Genomic DNA, 19593 nt, shown 5'->3' with positions numbered 1-19593 from the left:
AGACGCAAGAGGGAAGAGATATGGGGATATATGTATATGTATAGCTGATTCACTTTGTTATACAGCAGAAACTAACACACCATTGTAAAGCAATTATACTCCAATAAAGATGTTAAAATATATATATATATTGATGGTGCACCTGTGACGGTCCAGGCATTGTGCTCTGCAGATGGCTGTGGCCAGACTGGAAGGGATGAGCTGTAGGAGGAGGCAGGGGCCAGACCGCAGTGGTAGGAGTGGGGGTGGGCTTGTGTGTTTTGTAAGGGAGTCAGGACTCTGCCCTGTACGGTATGGTGGGGGGGGCCCTGAAGGGGTTGATATCTTCTGGAAGAAATCATGGTAATATAGGACTAGGGCATGGGAGGGGTCCTACCATGCAGATGAGGAGCCTGAGGCTCTGAGCTATGTTGGCACTTGCTCAGGGACAGCTAGGTAGGCAGTAGCAGAGCTGGGCCTCTGGAGTCCCACAGCCCAGGGCTCAGCCTCCTGTACCAGGTCTCTCAGCTCTCCCCCAGTCCAGCCCCACCCTCAGTCAAAATCCTGGGACTCTGGCTCCAGTTGGCTAACTCTCTTTCTGGGTACCTCTCCTCCTCTCTCTGGACCAAAGGGCTTGGACTAAGGTAGAGTCTTCCAAAGTGTGGGTCGGGTCCACCCAGTGGGATGGGGGATGAGGTCAGGGAGGATGCAGACCTGGCCACAGACCATGGAACCTCAGCTCGTTTCCGGAAAGTTACTCCTTTTTGATTCTTGCTCCTAAGTCAAGGAGAAGGAGAAAAGCCCATTTTGAGGCTGGAATGTCTTTAACGCCTCTCTGATGCTTGCTAACCTCCCTTCATAGCAAAGAGAGAGGCTATCTAGCAAGCAAAAGTTATCTAAGCTAGAGCTGCTTTGTTTTCATTGAATTAATTCTTGTATTTACCTTCTGTTTTTGGAAAGCCAAAACAGAGTACAAATAGTTTCTTTTGTTAAAGTTTGGTAAAAGTGAGTTAATTGGGCTTCCCTGGTGGTGCAGTGGTTGAGAATCCACCTGCCGATGCAGGGGACACGGGTTCGTGCCCCGGTCCGGGAAGATCCCACATGCCGCGGGGCGGCTGGGCCCGTGAGCCATGGCCACCGAGCCTGCGCGTCCGGAGCCTGTGCTCCGCAACGGGAGAGGCCACAACAGTGAGAGGCCCACGAACCGCAAAAAAAAAAAAAAAAAAAAAAAAAAGTGATTTAATTTAAGTAGATGAGGTAAGAAGATACAGCAAAAATCATGGAGGCGGTACTAATGACCAGGCTTTAGGGACATCCTGGCTGGGGCACCTCTGACTCTTCAGTTCTGACATCAGCCATTTTTCGAGGAAACTTAGAGTTTAGGTGCTGCAGCACGCGGGAACACGGACCAGGGATCGAAACCGCGCCCCCTGCAGTGGAAGAGCGCAGTCTTAACCACTGGACCACCAGGGAAGTCCCCTGTTCATCTTTTTTACTTTTTATTATTTATTTATTTATTTATTTAGCTGCGTCGGGTCTTGGTTGCAGCACGCGGGATCTTTCGTTGCAGTGTGCAGGCTCTTCATTGCGGTGCGCAGGTTTCTCTCTAGTTGTGGCGCACGGGCTCCAGATCACAGGCTCAGTAGTTGTGGCGCACGGTATGTGGGCTCTTAGTTCCCTGACCAGGGATTGAACCCGCGTTCCCCGCACTGGAAGGCGGATTCTCAACCACTGGACCACCAGGGAAGTCCCCATCTTTTTTAAAAAGTGGGAGAATGGGACTTTCCTGCAGGTCCCGTGGTTAAGACTCCATACTCCCAATGCAGGGGGCACAGGTTTGATTCCTGGTCAGGGAATTAAGATCCCACATGACGTGTGTGCGGCCAAAAAAAATTAAAAACATAAAAAGGAGAAGGTAGGAATTTCACTGGGCATTTCACAATGGAATTAACTCTATTTACCGAGGAATTTCCCTCAGCACACTGCAATGCCAGCTGCAACACTCTGACCATGCCCTCCATGAAGGTGGGGATGAGGAAGGTAGCCAATCCTGAGCCATTGTCAATGTGCTTCTCATGATTCTGGGGGTGGTCTAAGGAGGGAACTGTCTTTCTGTGTGTCCCATCTACCTGGCTGATTCCTACTCCCCTGCTGGGGAGCCCTTTCTCAATCCCCCCAGTATCCCCCAACCTGAGTCAGGGCCTCCTGTGGGATTCCAGCTTCCTTAGCATCCCAGGCACCCTAAGTCATGATTGCCTGTGTGTGTGCCTACTGTCCCATAGATGGAGAGACAGTGCCTATGTTGTCTCTACATCCCAGCGCCCAGCACAAGGTCTGTAAAAGCAGATGCTCAATAAAGCTTTGCTGAATTGAAGAGGGTACTTTTTAGTGTGCATGGTGCTGACATTAGTTCCAATCTCTCTGGGACCTTTCATGGGATTACTTTTCCTCTGTTGAGTCTCCTGAAGGGAAAGCTGCCTGTGAAGAGTAGTGAGAGGCAGGGGAAATGTCAAGATGTAACATCAGATAGATGTGCGTTCAAATCCTGCTTTGCTGTTCAACTGATTTAGCTGAACCAGCGTATTGTTAAAGGGGATCCTAATCCCTACCACAGAGGAAGATAGGGCATGATGAATACAGGAAACAGTGTGAGAAGAGCAACATCCATGGGTCAGGGACACACTTGCTTATTAAAACATGGAAGTGTTAGAACTGTAGAAAGTGCAGAAAGCCCAGACATGTGGGGGAACTCATTCTGCCCAAGGGACTGAAGCAGGGAAAGCTCTCTACTTGAGGGGACTTTTGAGTTGGGCTTTGAAGGATGAATACGAGTCCCCCGTAAACCGAGGAAATTGAGATGAAAAGGCAGAGTGTCACATAGGGAGAGCACTCCCAGCCTCTACATGGAACTACAGCAAGAAGAATTTTAGTTAAGAAGAAAAAAGGACTTCTCACTCCAGAGCTTGGGGACAATTCTAGTCCAGATTTGACTAAAGGTGTAAAGTGGCCCAAGAAGGGTCAAGGGCCCCTTCATCATAAGTCAAAGGCCAACTTGTCCATCCCCCTATGGCTAAGCCACCCAATTACTTTGTCCCTAAACCTGCTTCCTTTGTGCTAGAAGGGAGTCCCTCCTTAAGTGAGGAGGGGAAGAAGAAGGAGGCTCCCCTCTGCTTCCTGGGTTTAGAGCCAACAGTCTGGGCCCAGGGCCAAGCAGCCCCCTTCCCTCCCTCTCCAAGAGCCTGATCCCCACACTGCCTAGCTCCTTCATTTCTCCCTGCAGCCTTGATCCAGGGCAGTGATACCAAATTGGAAAATAAGCCCCCTCTCCTGGGCCGGGGAGGGACAGGAGGAGGCAGGGCCCATTTTCTAGGTCAGAACGCCTTGTCCTTGCCCTTCCTCCCCCAGCCCATGTTTTTCAAAACTAGACCTTGGGGAGAGAGGGAGAGGGGAGAGTGTGGATGCTTTTGTGTGTGTGACTGAGTGTGTGTGTCTGTGTGGAGAGAGGGAGAGGGAGGGAGAGAGAAGAGAGCCTGGGAGTGTGTGTGTGGCTGTGTGACTGCGTGACTACGTGCAAGAGAGACAGGGGTGTGTGTGTGTGTGCGCGTGTGTGTGTCACTCCAGCAGCAAGCTGTACCTTAAAGGCACAGACCCTGCCTCTGCCCTGCTCCACTCCACCTCCACCCCAGCCAGAAACACCTCCCACCACCATCAGCTGGGAACCAGAGCCAGCCAGTCCCCAGTGACTCCTGCCGGAGAGAAGAGAAGCAAGCCCCACTCCTTGGCTGAGGCTTTGAGAGCTCAAAAACGGGTCCTAGAGGAGGAAGAAGAGAGGGGCTTTATCCCTAAGGAAAGGAGGGCCTCCCAGAGGACGGGGGGCTGGTGTGGGCGGGAGGCCCAGCTCTGGGCCAAGACTGCCTGGTTGAGGGTCCCAGCTCTTCACTTACTCAGGGCGGGGTGGGTGGAAGGAGGCCACAACCTCCACACTCTCTCACAGGGCGGGGACTCCTCGGGACAGAGCTGTGCAGCAGTCCCGGTTGGAGACCATGGGCGTATGGGTGGTGGCAGGACACCCTCGAGGGCAGGCGAGAACGCCCCCTCTCAGGTCAGGCAGCCTTCCTGCCATCTTGGCAGCTGGAGCGTGGAGAACCAAGAGCAGGGGTGTTTGTTTTCTTCCCACAGCAACCTGCCCCTCCCCCCATGCTCACACAGGGTTTTGGCTCCAAGGCAGGAGGTGACGGGTGGAGCACTGAGAGGCTAAGACCTGGTTTCTCATTCTGCCTTGGCCTCCGACTCGCTGCCTGACCCTGGACAGATCCCCTAGCCTCTCTGGGCAGCCGCTGCCTGCTCTGTGTAATGCAGACATTGGGTTCAGAGAATCTACCAGCTCTTCGGGCTCTGACATTCCCTGGTTCTGGGTCCTGTGACGGGCATCACGCGATGAGAACATGTCTCCATTGGAAGAGGATCAGAAATTACCCAGCCCTGAATCCTCCCGGCCCTATCCCAGAGCCACAAAAAAGTAGGGTGCGCTTAAGTGTCCATGAAAGTTTCCTGGTCCACCTCCTCCATTTCACAGGGGAGGAAACTGAGGCTGGGAGGTGGAGGATGAAGGTAATGATTTGCCAGAGATGTACAGGGACTGGGAGCCCAAGCCAGAACTGGAGCCCTGGTCCCCTGGTCAAAGGGGGTTCCTCCAGCTACTCCTACTCCCCTGAGCCCGAGTCACCAAAGAGGCAGCAGGAGCCAGGAGGTCGGGAGGTCCGGAGGAGGAGGAACAGCTGGGGGTGCGCCCAGCCGCCCCGGCCCCGCGGGCCCCTTCCGGCCCCTCCCCCAGCCTGCGCACTGTCCTGCCACCTGCTCCCCCGCCCGCCGGGAGGGGCTGCCTCCCCCCCCCCGTCCCCATGGCAACGCGCGCCCCGGGCCGGCCGCCCTGGCCTCCTTGCCGCCGCGCAGCCCATCTGGCCCCAGGCCCTCCCCAGCTGGGTCGCCTGAGGCCTCGGCCGCCTGGGGACCCTCACAACACCCCAGGGGCCGGAGACCAGGGCTGGAGCGACAGCACTCATACTACCCATGCCAGCACCTGGGCTGGCTGCTGGGTTCATGCTGATGGGTCAGAAGCCACCCTGCCCTGCAGGACCTCACGTTCCAGAGAGAACCCTCCCCAAAATATCCACCCAGTGTGGCAGGAGAGACAGCCACGGGATTAGAGGACGGCTTTCTGGAGCCAGCCACCCTGGGCTCAAATCCCCAAGTAGTGTGACCCTAAGCAATTTACTGAACCTTTTCCCCATCTGAAAAATGGAGGTGATCGTAGAACCTGCCTCAGAGGGTTGAGGGTTAAATGGTTCAATAAAGAAAAATACATGGAGTTAGCACTCAATAACTATCAGCTGTTGCTATTACTGCGGGTGGCAAGTGCAGCAAGAGAGAGCTGGAGCCCAGGGTAAGGGGCCTAACCCAGCCTGGGGTGGGGGGTGTGGGGATGGGCAGCATGGGTGGCTTCCCAGAGGAGGCCATGCTGGTTGGAATCTTAGGAAGTAGCAGTTAGCCAGGAAGCAAAAGGGAAGAGGGGCCAGCAGCAGCAAAGACAACGAGGTGAAAAATAGCAAAGGGGAGAGTGGGCGTGGGGGACGGGGGACTTACGAAGCCCCTCAGTGTTGCTAGAGAGTATAGAGGAGCTTGGCTTTTAGTCTTAAGGGCACTAAGGAGCCACTGAGGAGTCTGAACAGAGGCATGACATGTCCCTTGTTTTCTTAGACATCACTCTGGCTGCCATACATTCAATGGCTTGGAGGGGCCAGTGGTCCTTTTGAGAGATGGTGAGGCCTGAACAAGGGGAGATGCAAGCTCAATGGAAGGTGGGGACCGATTCATGGCTGTTAAGGAAGTAGACATGGCAGGATGGTGAGCTGTGGACCGATGCGGCTAGACAGGGCAGAGTTAAGGATGGCCATGGACACTCAGGCAATTGCTTTGGGCACTGGGAGGGCAGCAGGGCCAGAAGAGGGGCGGGTCTGGGGTTAGGGAGGAAGATGATGGGCTGTGAGTGTGGAACAAGGGCACAGGAGGTACTGCCCAGCTTGAGAACGTTTGACTTGGGAGCCAAGACACCTGGGCTGGAGAGACCAGCATGGGAGACATCAGTGCCTGGATGGTAACAAAGAGGCAGCAGGGGGTAAGGACACTCACCAGGCCACATCCTCTTGCACAGAGAAGAGGACTTTTGCTTCATGATTGAATTCTAAGCTTTGTTTCCCTGGGACCAAGTAGAATCTGACCAAAAGAAATTCAGAATTTTGACCCAAATTCTATGTGTGCCATTATCTCTTTCTGATGTTGTGGGGTTTGGGAGGGGCAAGAGAGTCCAAGGAGACAGCATGTAGTGCGGAGCTGTCCCAGCTCTGTCATATAGCAGCTGTGAGGTCTTAGGCAAGTCTCCTTGCCAGCTGGGTTTCCTCCTAGCTACCTCCCTTGCAGGGTTATTGTGAGAATTAAACAGGTTTCTGGACACAAAGCTCCTGGCGTGGCCTCTGGCCATCCTTGTTAAACATGCAAATTCCAGGAACTTCTCTAAGACCCAGGAGTATGAATTTCCATGGGGGAGGGCGGGTGGTGGGTCTGGGAATCGGCAGGCAAAGCTGACCCACCATTGGATCAAAGCTTCTAACTACCACCCCGGGACTTCCTTGGCAATGGTCCCTCCATAGGGCAGTCCACCCCTAACACTTGCGGCCTGGGGCAAGAGCTCAAATGGCAGGCCGCCTGCCAGGTTCCTCCTTCTCTCCCCACCTGCTTCCTCCCTTCTGCAAGAGTCCTTGTGTTCAGACCTGGGGACTCAGCCCCATGTCCAAGCTCACAGGAGCACCTCCCCTCCACCCCCACAAACAGGTTCCTTGTCCACCCCTCAGGCCTAGGGTTGCATACACCTGCAGCACAGTCCACTGGGAGGACAGACCCAGGTCCTGGGAGTGGGTTCAGGATGCTTCGGGCAGGGAATTCCAGATCCCAGGTGGGCATGTCCCCTTGGTCCCAAGTACACCTCACCTTGCAGGGAGGAGTGGGGCTGCAGGAAGGCAGAGGGGAGCCCTATATAACAGAGTTCAGAGCAGAGGCCCAGCTGCCCAGGTCTGCGGGCTTCCCTGCCTCAGTTTCTATCAGCCTTTCCCACCAAGGCCCTCTGGCCAGCCCAGTGGTTCCCAACAGCCAGATCATGGAGGCTACACTCATTTGTCCATCTGCCTGCTCCCTGCCCAGCTGAGGTCACCTCAGACTTTGCTTCCAGCCTCTGCTGACCCTGAGAAGTATGGGGTTCTGAGGCCTCCCACATAGCTACCTTGTGGGCCATCACAGCCTGTACATGACCAGTCCCTGGCTTGTCATGGGAGGTTCTATTATTGTTCTCCCTTATTTAAAAAAAAATTTTTTTTTAATTTTTATTTATTTGGCTGCATCGGGCTTTAGTTGTGGCACAAGGGATCTTCGTTGTGGCCTGTGGGATCTTTTCAAGTTGCGGTGTGTGGGCTCTTCGTTGTGGTGTGCACGCTCCTCTAGTTGTGGCACATGGGCTGTAAAGCGCACAGCCTCAGTAGTTATGGTGCGCAGGCTTAGTTGCCCCGCAGCATGTGGGATCTTAGTTCCCCAACCAGGGATGAAACCCTCGTCCCTTGCATTGGAAGGTGGATGCTTAACCACTGGACCACCAGCAAAGTCCCTGTTCTCCTTTAAAAATGAGGAAAGAGAGGCTCAGAGAAGGCAAAGGAGCAACTAGTATTATAGAGCACCTACTGAATACCAAGCATGAGGTAGGTGTTTTAAAGACATGACCACCCAATACGCCTGTCAGAATTATCCCCAATTTATAGGAGAGGACACTGTGGCTCGGGAAAGAGAGGTAACCAGCCCAGGGTCACCCAGTTGGTAGGAGGCAGAGTGAGAATTCAGACTCAAACTGGTCAGACCCCCGAGCCCAGACCCCAGGGATACATAGTAGGCCCTCAGGAAGTCTTGCCAAGAGGAGCTAAGGTTGATTGGAAACCTGGGCCTGCAGTCTCCTGTGAGGGCCACGGAATGTGAGGAATGTCCACCCCCAGGTCCAGGCCCTGGGCAAAGTGACCTTTGGGGAGATAAAGTCGAATTCCAGTACTCAGGAGACCAGCAGAGGCAGAGCTGGGAGAGCTGGGGTGGTACTGCCAGGGACCATGGCCAGCTGCAGCCGGGCACCGGCCCCCTGAGCCAGTAGTTACAACCAGGGCATGTGATGGGGGACACTGCTATACCCCTGCCCCTGCTGTTACCTCAGTTGGAATCTCCTTTCTCCTACTTTGCCAATGACACCTCAGTCACTATGCCTCTAACCCTGTCCCCAACTGTCACCTAAACATTTCTACTTGGAGGGCCCTGGGGAACCTCAGCCATAACTGTCCAAACTCACGGTGCTCCTTGACTTCTTCCCACCATCCTCCCTGGGAATGCCACCTCCCTGCCCCAACTTGGTTGCTCAGATGTCAGGGTGCTAGCCTTGCTTCTCCCTTCTCCTCCTCACTCCATCCAAACTCAATCTCCTAACATCTCTACCCTCTCCTTACTGACTCTGGCCTCCAGTCTCAGACCCTCCAACCCATCTCCCTGTGGCAGTCAGTGCAGAGTTGCCAGATACAGAAAATAAAAATATAGGACTCTCAGTTAACTTAGAATTTCAAATAAACAATGAATAATCTTCTTAGTATAAGTATAATATTGCATGGGACCTATTTATACTAGAAACAAACTATTTGTTGCTTATCTGAAATTCTGAAATTTACCAGGCATCTTGTATTTTACCTGGCAACCCTAAGCCAGCGTGTACTTCACCACTTAAAACTCTCCAGTTGTGTCCTGGGGGCAGAGAATGGAGAAAACTCCCATGTTTGGAGCATTTTTTCCCCACTGGTCCTTCTCTGCCAACCTTCAACTACCTTTCCATTTTCAGAAGTCACCTCCTCCAGGAAGCCTTCCAAAGAGTTGTAGACTGGGTTAGGGGCTGCTCTGTGCAATTAGAGGCCCCCATACTTCCCTTATCAGAGCCCTAAGTGCATTGCTGTCTCCCATCAGTAAGAGGTCCATGAGACCAGCACCTTGTCCTTTTGTTCACGGTGTTCCCCAGCCCCTAGCACCATGTGTGGCCCCAAGAATAACTGCTGTGGAACCCTGGCTAAGACCACTGCCTTCTCTGGGCCTCAGTCTCTCTAGCCAGATGAGACAAGTTCCTCTAAAACGGCCTGTGAGGCTCCTCCCAGCTCTGATGCCTGCCCATTTCGGCCACCCTGCATTTTGACCCTGGAGATCATGGGCAGGGGTGGCGTAGGGGGCAACTCTGAACTCAGCTGGGAAGACCTGAAGACCAGCCCCAGCTCTGCCTGTTTGCCGCCTCAGGCAAGTTCCCCACCCTCTCTCAGCTTGACTTTTCTCCTCTGCCAGGCTCTATGGAGGAGGTGGGGTGGAGATCACGCCGCCTGCCTGTAGGGTTGTTAGGAGGTTGAAGTCAGAGAGGTCAGAGAGGTAAGGCCTGCAGCACAGAGCCAAAGCCGGCACTTTGGAGGCCCTCAAAGAACACCAGGTTCCTGCCTGCTCTTCCCATTCAACTGGAAGACCTAAATGCCCAGGAGGGACTCAGGCAGTGGGGGCCGCAGGAGCTCCAGGGAGAGGAGGGAGGGAGAAGCTGAGCTGGGAGCATTCAGGCAAGACTTTAAATCTGGTCTTCAATTTATTTATTTATTTATTTTTAAAGGGCCTGAGCATCTTCCCTGAAAGACTCAGAAATCAATCCAGCCCAGCAGAGGGGGACAAGCTGAAGTCAATCAATCTCCCACTCCTTTGTGGGTAGGGGGTAATTTTTCAGCCTAAGTGGAAGGCAGGGAACATGTGGGTGTAGGGGGAGCAGACTTGGGAGACCTGGGTCCAGGGAGACACCAAGGTGGGGGGCTTTTGCAGCCTTAGAGCTTCCACAATCTCCTCTGGACTCCCCAGGCCACCCCAAATAAACATGCAGCTTGAGGGAGAACAGGGTGCTCACTGGCTTCAAGACAAGCTCATCCCCCACCGTCATTCCAGTCCCCTTTTGAGCGGTGGACCCAAGAGGTGGGGAATTACTGGCAGGCCCCGGGGCCACCCAGCTCTAGAACCCACTCTTCTAGTGCTTGGACAGGGCCTTCCTAAGGACACTTTGGGGCAAGGAGGGGGACGCTCCCTTCCAGGACAGTCTGGGGTTCTGGGGGGTGAGACAGCAGTGAGTAACTCAAGAGCTATGAGCCCCCATGAAATGAATTCTTGCCTCTGAACAGGAATCTGAAGACAAGGCTCTCTCATGCCACCTCCTTCTCCTCCATTTCCTGATCCCCGGCCCATCTCTCCCAGCCTCTGCTGAACTAGCTTCCTGTGGCCCATCAGTCAGGCCTGATCTGATCTCAAGACCAAAGAGGCAAGAGGAGGCAGGGAGGGAGGAAGAAAGGAAGGGAAGGAGGGAGTTGGCCTCCAGGGAACCCCGGTCAGCACAGCTCACCATTGCCACCACGGTCTCCTAGGGCTCCAACCACCCAACATGGCAGAACCTATTGTACAGGGGAGCAAACTCAGCCTCCAAGAGCCTCGACATTGTGACAGACACGCAGCTGATAAGGAGCCAGCCTTCAGCCTAGGTTTCCAAGGTGAAACCCGGGTGCTTCAACTGAACCCAAGGAAGAAGAGAGGCTCCCACATCCTGAGGCTGTGAGGCTTAGGTCTTTCGGGTCTGAAGCCAGTCTGAGCAGGCAGGGGGGCTGGACTGGCCAGTCCCTGTCCCAAACAGGCTCGGTGACCTGAGGCAAGTTACTTCACATTTCGGAAGATCCCTTTGTCCAGTTAAAATCTGTCCTGGAGTGACCTTTGCCCTCAAGGGAAAGCGGATAGGTTCCTGGGCTTTGGAACTGGACTTTATTTCAAATCCTGGTTCTGCTCTTTCCTAGTTGAGCGGCCAGGGACAAGTCACTGCCCTCCTTGACCATTACTGCCCATCCCTGTGAGATGGGGTGATGAGACCATTACATGGGGTTTTTGGAACATCGGGAGAGCACAGCGCTCAGCACCTTTGAGGGCTTTGAGGGCTTTGAGGGCCACAGCTGGTGGGCGAGGGGTGGAGAGAACCCAGTGAGAAAGCCTAGTGATTGTGATCTGTGGGACCCAGGCCTACCAAGTTCCCACCTCCTTGCTATGGGACCAGGCAAGTGGCTTTCCCCCCACAAGAGGCCAAAGCGCTCTTGGACCTGGGAGGGCACACTAGAGACTCATTTGTCTGACCTTTCACGCTCTTCGACCCTCAGAGAACCTAACGCAGTCCTGGCCAGTACACATCCATCCTGCTCTGTTCTTCCCCATGCTGGCCCAGGCTCTAGTCTCACCCTACCCCCAGAACAAAAAGGACATTTGACATTCTTTGTCCTGTGCAGACTCATTCTCTGAGTGTAGGACCTACCAGGCCTTGCAGCTGGGACCTGCCGCCTCCCCACTTCCCCCAAGTACCCCGCCCCCCCCAGTCCTGACCCAGCTCTCCCAAGAGTCTAGAGGAGAGGGAGGGAGGGAGGGAGGGAGGGTCCTTAAAGGAGCAGTCTGCTCTCAGAAAGTATTCCCCACCCCCACCATCAGAGCTGGCAGGAAGGAAACCAAGCGGGGGAGGGGGACAGGAGAGGTGTCCAAGGAGATTACTGGCATGTGACTTGTTTGGGATTGGAGAGGGGCCTAAACTGGGGCTAAAACCTACTCTTCTCCTGGCTCCCACCCAAGGGCTCTTTCCATTAAACAGTTTTTTTAGTATCTTTTAAAGGAAATGGTCCCAACCCTGCCTTGATTTGCTGTGTGACCTTGGGTGAGTTCCTTTCCCTCTCTGGGCCTTGGTCTCCCTTGTATAAAAGAAGAGAAGGAACTGGAGGATCTCTCACATGAGAGATTTCCTTAGCCAGACCCTGGCCAGGTGCTGGAATACCAGAGTCAAGTCATGCCCCCAGAATCTAGTCCTAGGATTCCACCGGAAAGAGTCACAAACTGACTTTTAAGGTAAAAGCAATATGTTTCCATGAAAGTAGGACCACCCCACCCCCATCCCCACTGCCAAATGGTAGAGGAGAACTAACCTCCCTTCCCTCAAACTGATACAGTCCTGTAAAGACCTCCAAAACTACCCCTGCCCCTTCATCTATCAATAGGCTTGAGAGACAAACAAACCGAATAGTGTTCTCCCTTTACAGAAAATAAGGCACACAGAGGACAGGCCCCGACCCGCCCTGGGAGCTGGTGTCTGGAAGCGATGCCTGAGCACGGAGCCCAGTGGGGAGAGATGGGCGATGGATATTCTGGTCGAGGGACCCAATGAGCAAGGGAGACGCACTGACACAACTTGCTGCGGTTCCTTTGGCTGGAGCTTGGGGTTTGCCGGAGGAGAGCAGAAAGAGAAGGCTGGAGGGTCTTGGCTGCCTGGCTTAGGAGTTTGTCCTCTGGGTGCTGAGAAGCAAAGGGGGGATTTTATGCCAGGCAGTGTTTGCTCACCACTGCTGTAGTGAAGGGAATGAATGGTGGGGGCCCAGGCAGAGACCAAGGGACAGCTGCACACACAGGTACCTTCTGACAAAGGGGCCCGAGGAGACTCAACACGCCATGGGGGAGGAGGAATGGAGCAATTCCTCCCGGGAAAGAGGGGAAGTGAGTGGGGAGATGAAGCAGGGGAGAGGAAATGAAAGATTAAGCGCATAAAGGCCATAAAGCTCAGAAACGTCCAGGCTGGATGGATTCCCGGTTTATAGATACGTTTATGTTCTAGGATGCCCAGCCAGGCCTGATACCCCTGCAAGAGCAGCCACCCAGGGAGGCAAGGGGACACGGGGCGGGAGGAGAGCCCTCATGCCGCTGTGCTCCTCTCTTGCCTCCTCCCCTTCACCTACCTCCTGCTCCTCCAGGCTGGCTGACAGCCCAGCTGGAAGCAATTGTGGGAGCCTCCAGCCTGGAGAGCTGCATCCCACAAAGGGCCCTGGGAAATAGCAGCCCGCACCCCAGACAGCCTGCAGCCCCCTCCCCCCTACAGCCCCCTGCCCGGAAATTTAAAACAACTGCTCTACACAGTCTTAAATCCTCCAGGAAGGAGCTGGAGTTGGCAGGAGGGAAGCATGAGGCTGGCCAGGGCCCTGCCTGGAACTCCCTCTCTCTCTGCTCCCACCCTGAATTCCCCCAGAAGACTACCTTCCACCTGCCCCCACCCCCAAAGTCTTGCCATGGGCTTCCCAGGTCCCGGGCTTCCTATGCTGGTGTTCATTGCAGGGTACCGCAGCTGCAGCCTGTTGGAATCACCAAGTAGGCTGTGAGCACCCAGAGAACAGAATGGTCCTGAGCCTGCTTGTCCCCAGCATCGGGTGTACCACAGAGCGAATGCACAGTGTATACATGCAGAATGAACAGATGAAGCCACCATGTGACCTTGAGCCATTGCTTGGCTCTTTGGGACTCAATTTCCTCATCTATCAGATGGGCATGATAACTTTTTAACCCAGTCTACTTTCCAGAATTGTGAGAGTTAAGTGAGAATCTTTATGCAAGATTTTATGAACCGCGAAGCTGATGAGTCACAATGATTCAATTCTTGCCTTCCTGGCCTCAATTTGCTCATCTGTAAAATGCAGGCCTGAGTTAAGTGCTAGCTAGGGTCTCTCCCAGCTTTGATATGATATTCTGAGACTTTCGCCAGTGATGAGGATGCCCAAACTTTCTTAGGTTCCTTAAATATCAGCTGGGTGGTAGGGGAAGGGAAGAGGGTGAGGTGACAGGGAAAGAGCCCTGCCTAGGGTTTAGAAGGGCACTATTTTAGTTCCAGCTTGGGCCCTGACTTGCTGTATGATCTTTTCTGGGCCTTAGTTTACTTCTCTGTAAAATGGGTGTGAGTGGACACAGGATGCCTGAAGTGACCTCTAGCACTCAAGTTCTATGATGACAGGACATTATCCAGAGGACAGTGGGGAGCTACTGATGGGCTTTGAGCAGGACAGTGGCATATACTAAGAGTCGTATTTCAGAGCACCCACTCTGGCAGTGGTATGGTTTATGCGTGGAAGGGTAAGGAGTCTGGAGTCTGAAGACCTGGACGGGGGCTACTACCTTTGCACAGGCAGCAGAAGATAGCAGCCTCTGTGCCTTTCCTCATGCCATGCCCCAGGCCTGGGCTGCCCTGCCTCTTCCCAATATCTCCAGCTTTTTAAAACTCACCCATCTTTAAGACACAGTTCAAGGACCACCTTGTCTATGAGGGCTTCTCAGATTATCTCTGATGCAGTTACTGAACTCCTCCTCTGCCATCCAGTTTCCTAGCTTTGCGTACCTTCATCATAGGATGAGTTTGAATTATTGGTGTGTGTGCGTTTGAGTACATGCATGTGTGTGCACTCTTGCCTGGGCTGTGAGCTCCTGAGGTCAGGGTGGGTGCCCCGTCCCTTCCCATATCATTTCCAGCACCCATCACATGGCTTGGCCCAGAGGAGGTGCTCAGTACATGCAGAGGACTGAGGATGCCAGAACATCCTACTCCTTGAGTCCACCTACAGGGTAGGAGACTGGGCTTCAGCCCCAGCTTAACTGCTAACAGCCCTGTGACCATGGGCCAGTCACTTCTCTTCTCTGGATAAAGGTCCCTTTTGGCCACATGGGAATTATCTCCATTGTTCATTCTCAAGTCAGGACTCTGAAGGGAGGGACCGTCCTTGGGCTTCTTCCCTGGCACCTCTCCTCACTCAGCATTTCCCTTTCTGTGCCCTGGATTACAGTGAGCTGTTACAAGTATGACTCCCACTGGAACGTGAGCTCACTGAGAACCTCACCCCTGGGTCCTGCACAGTGCTCTCTGCTCGCTCAGGGGGTGCTCAACAAGTCTGTATAAATGTCCACTGCTTGGTCCCAAGAGAGGGTGCCTAGTAGGATCTCCATAAACAGTGATGTGAGATCAAACGTGCACCTTTGCAGGAGGCCAGGAGCCTTCATTGCCCAAGCCCCGCCGCAGCCCTGCCTCTGTCCACCCACCGTCCTGCCCAGCCGTCCACCTGAGAGGTGTGGGGAAAGGGTGCTGTCAGGAGATGGATCTTCAGCCAGCCCTGCTCTGCCCCAGGCAAGCCCTGCTCGAAACTCAGCCAGAAACCCCTTCCCACTCCCCCACCCCCACGGGCTGGGACAGACCTCAGCCAGCAGGCCTCCCAGCTTTGATCAATACAGGGCAAGCAGCCAAGACGGCTGCAGGCTCCATCCTCCCAGGAGGCCCCAAGCTCAGCCGGGGTCACATGGGGGAGGGGGCTGCAGCCTGGCTCAGGGGCTGGGGGTGGGGTGGGGTGGGGCAGGGCAGGGGAGAGCAGGAAAGGCAGGCATCACTCACAGAATCATTCATTCCTTCACCCACTCACTCCTCTGCCCACATATGTTGTCCACAAATATTTAGTGAGCATCAACTATGCACCAGGCACTGTCGTCGGCACATGGGGACACTGTGAGGACAAGACAGCAGCTTTTGTGGAAATGAATGTTCTAGTGGGGAAGAGAGACAACAGATGAATGAACAAAAATAAGACGTAGTTTCAAAAGGTGATAAAAATAAAATAGGGTAGGGTGACAGATCGGGGCAGCATTGCCCATGCTGGCCAGGGAGGATGCTTAGCTGAAACTGGAGTGTTGATGAGATGCCCACCAGGTGGCTCAGATCAGACTCCCGAAAGCAGATGCTGAGATGGAGATTTGCCTGCAGGCAGCTTTTTGGGTTGCTCAAGGCTGGACACGTATGGGCCAGGGAGGGAGGCAGAGCAGAGTTAAGGGAGAAGCTGGGCTACGCTGCAGTCACAGCAAAGGCCTCCGCTCAACCCATGGATCAAGGAGCAAGGATAGCCTTTAAGAGCTGTCCCAGCTCCAGGCAACCAGGACGGGCCTTTGTACCCTCACACTGACCAGCCATTGGGTAGCTGCCCCCAGGAAGGGGCAAGACTTTGAGCAAGCCAGTTGTCTTAGCAGAGAGTCATTACCAGAGTTTCAACTGACAGCTGCTGCCAGCAACACTCTCAGCAGCTGGGGGAATGAGGACCTCAGCCCCGAAGGGAGACGTGGGGGGCACACCTCAGTATCCACTAGGCGGGCCAAGATCTGGAGGAAGAACATTCCAGACAGAGGGCACAAGTGCAAACTCCCTGAAGTGGAAGCGAGCTTAGCCTGACTGAGGCACAGAAAGAAGTCCAGCGTGGCCAGAGTGTGCCTGAGTGAAGGGGGCGTCACAGGACAGCAGTCAGAGAGGCAGGCAAAGGCCAGTCCAGAAGGGCCTTGTGAACCGTGGGACTTTATCCTAAGTGTAAAGCATCACCCCGGGAGGGCTTTAAGAAGAGAGCGATCTGATAATTACCTATTAACACTACCCAGGCTTCTGGGTGGAGAAGGGGAGGGCAGGGAGGTGGGCGGGGAGAGCAGTTGGGAAGCTGTGGGAGGGTCCAGGTGAGAGCCCCTGGTGGTTTAACTATGATGGGCAGGAGTAAGCTACTCGCCAGGACTGGGCAGTGCTGGGAAACTTCCAGAAACCTCTGGGGGGCGGGGAGGTTCTGAGCAACAGAAGTGTTGCAACTCAGAAGTGTTGCTATTGGCACGAGATAAAGCCACTGCTCATCCATTCGTTTATCTAAAATATGTATTGATTGGGCATCTGCTCTTTGCCGGGGACTGTGCTAGGAGTTGGGATTACAGCAGTGAAAAGTACAGCCATGGTTCTGACCTCACGATGCTTATCGTCTGTGGGGGGGGGGGGGGGGGTTGGGCGGGGGAGATGAGTAGAAGCCAAACAAGGAACTAATTGCTGTTGGGATCAGTGCTCTGAAGAAAAATCTGGATTTCCTCCTGTAAGCAATGGGGAGACACTGATGAACACTGATGCTTTAAACTTTTTTATGTTTTGTGTTTTTTTTTTTAGTCTACTTAAAAACAGTAGATTGTCCAAATCTTAAGTGCACTTCTTAATGAATTATAACCACCACTCAGATCAAGATTCAGAACATTTCCAGTGCCCAGAAGGCTCTTTCATGTGCCTCCCAGCCATATCACCTACAGAATAACCACTATTTTGATCTCTGTCACTACATATTCATTTTGTCCGTTTTGGAACTCCATATAAATGGAATCATATAGTATGTACTTGTTTGTGCCTGGCTTCTTTTGCCCAACATCATGTCCAAGGGTTTCATAAGTGTTGCTACATGTAGCAATTGCCTGTTCTTTCTCATGGCTATATAATATTTCACTCTCTCTATATGTACATATATATATACACACACACTATATTTTATTTATCTATTCTACTGTTAATAGACATTTGGGTCATTTCCAGTTTTTGGTTATTATAAATAATGCTATGAATATTCTTTTTTTAAAAAATAAATTTATTTCTGGCTGCGGTGGGTCTTCGTTACTGCGCGCGGGCTTTCTCTAGTTGCGGTGAGCGGGGGCTACTCTTTGTTGTGGTGCATGGGCTTCTCATTGCGGTAGCTTCTCTTGTTGTGGAGCACGAGCTCTAGGTGCGCGAACTTCAGGAGTTGTGGCACTCAGGCTCAGTAGTTGTGGCGCAAGATTAGTTGCTCCGAGGCATGTGGGATCTGCCCAGACCAGGGCTCCAACCCGTGTCCCTTGCATTGGCAGGCAGATTCTTAACCACTGCGCCACCAGGGAAGTCCTAGCACCAGTTTCTTTTTTTAAATACCCCTTTTCTTCTAATGAATTGTCATGGCCCTTTTGTCATAAATCAAGTGTTCATGTATGTATAAGCCTATTTCTGAGTTCTCTGTTCTGTATCATTGGTCTGATTGTCTACTCTGTGCCAATACTATATTGTGTTAATTATTAAAGTTTTATAATGAGTTTTTAAGTTCTCAAGTTTTGTTCTTCTCCAAAATTGCACTGTCTGTTTAGGTTCTTTGCATTTTCATATAAATTTTAGAATCAGTGTTAAAATTTAAAAACCTGTTAAATTTTTTATTGGAATTACATTGAATCTACAGGTCAGTCTGAGAAGAATCAGCACCTTAACAATACTGAAATCCCCAGCTATTCACCTGACAACTCTCTATTCCTTTAAACTCCATCTGACCCTCGGGCCAACTTAGATGCAGCTCCTTGTGAACTTTCATTGTACTTTCTATACATTTAGGTATACTGATATTGTGTATAAACTTAGTAGACTGCATAGTAAACTGATTAGATGTCTGTATCTTCCTTAAGAGGTGATCACTTTTTTTTTTTGGCCGTACAACATGACTTGTGGGATCGTAGTTCCCTGACCAGGGATTGAACCCAGGCCCTCAGCGGTGAGAGCATGGAGTCCTAACCACTGGACCACCACAGAATTCCCCAAGAGGTGACCTCTTGGACTACCAAGTCATCTTTGTATCCTAATACTTAGTAAAATACATAGTATATGGTAAGTGTTTAATATAAGGTTAAACACCTTATATTGAATGAATGAATGAATGAATGGATAGAATCCAAGTCACTTTACATCTCAGAGGTTGTCACTTTAATCTCTGCCATTGCCTTCACTCCTAATTCTGCAATCTGACCAGTTCATCAAAGTAAGGAATGAAGTTGGAGACAGAGCAGGTGGACAGCTCAACCGTTCAATGCCACAGCTAAAGATAGAACTCAAACTGTATACCCTACTGTCACTGAGTTAGTGAGAGCAACTCCATATATGGACCTCATATTAAAAATGGGGTGATCCCTGGCACGTTCCATGGCAGTTCTTAGCAATAAAGCTGCTTATCATTGATATGAGAATTATTCCTATTTGAATGCCTCATAGGAATAGGAATGAAACATTCACTGTCCCCTTGCTGTAGTCCTATCACTACAATAAAAGAAAAAAAAGTACTAAGTCTTCCAATCTATGAACATGGTATATCCCTCCATTTATTTAGGTCTGCTTTTACTTTCTGAAGCACTAATTTAAAGTTTCAGAGTAAAGGTTTTACACATATTTTATTACACTTATTCTTAGGTATTTGATGCTTTTTTATGTTATTATAAATTATATTTTCAAATTTCATTTTCTAATTGTTGCTACTGTAGAAAAATATAATTATTTTTGTATATTGTCCTGTATCTAGAAACTTTGCTAAATTTTTTTTATAAATTTATAAATTTATTTATTTATTTACTTATTTATGGCTGCCTTGGGTCTTCATTGTTGCGTGTGGGCTTTCTCTAGTTGTGTTGAGTGGGGGTTACTCTTCGTTGCAGTACGCAGGCTTCTCATTGCAGTGGCTTTTCTTGTGGAGCATGGGCTCTAGGCCTACAGGCTTCAGAAGTTGTGGTGCGTGGGCTCAGTAGTTGTGGTGCGCGGGCTTAGTTGCTCTGCAGCATGTGGGATCTCCCTGGACCAGGAATCGAACCCATGTCCCCTGCATTGGCAGGCTGATTCTTAACCACTGTGCCACCAGGGAAGACCTCCCTTTTGGTGTTTTTTTAAATGCTTATTGAATTCACTGAAATACAAAAAGTACCTTAAGAAGCTAACTCCCCAGGGTGAAGCAAAGTCCGTGTGAGTAGCTGGGCAGAAGA

Source organism: Hyperoodon ampullatus (genome assembly GCF_949752795.1).
Source record: "Hyperoodon ampullatus genome assembly, chromosome: 2".
Lineage (NCBI taxonomy): Eukaryota > Metazoa > Chordata > Mammalia > Artiodactyla > Ziphiidae > Hyperoodon > Hyperoodon ampullatus.
Note: the sequence above shows the minus strand (reverse complement) of the source record.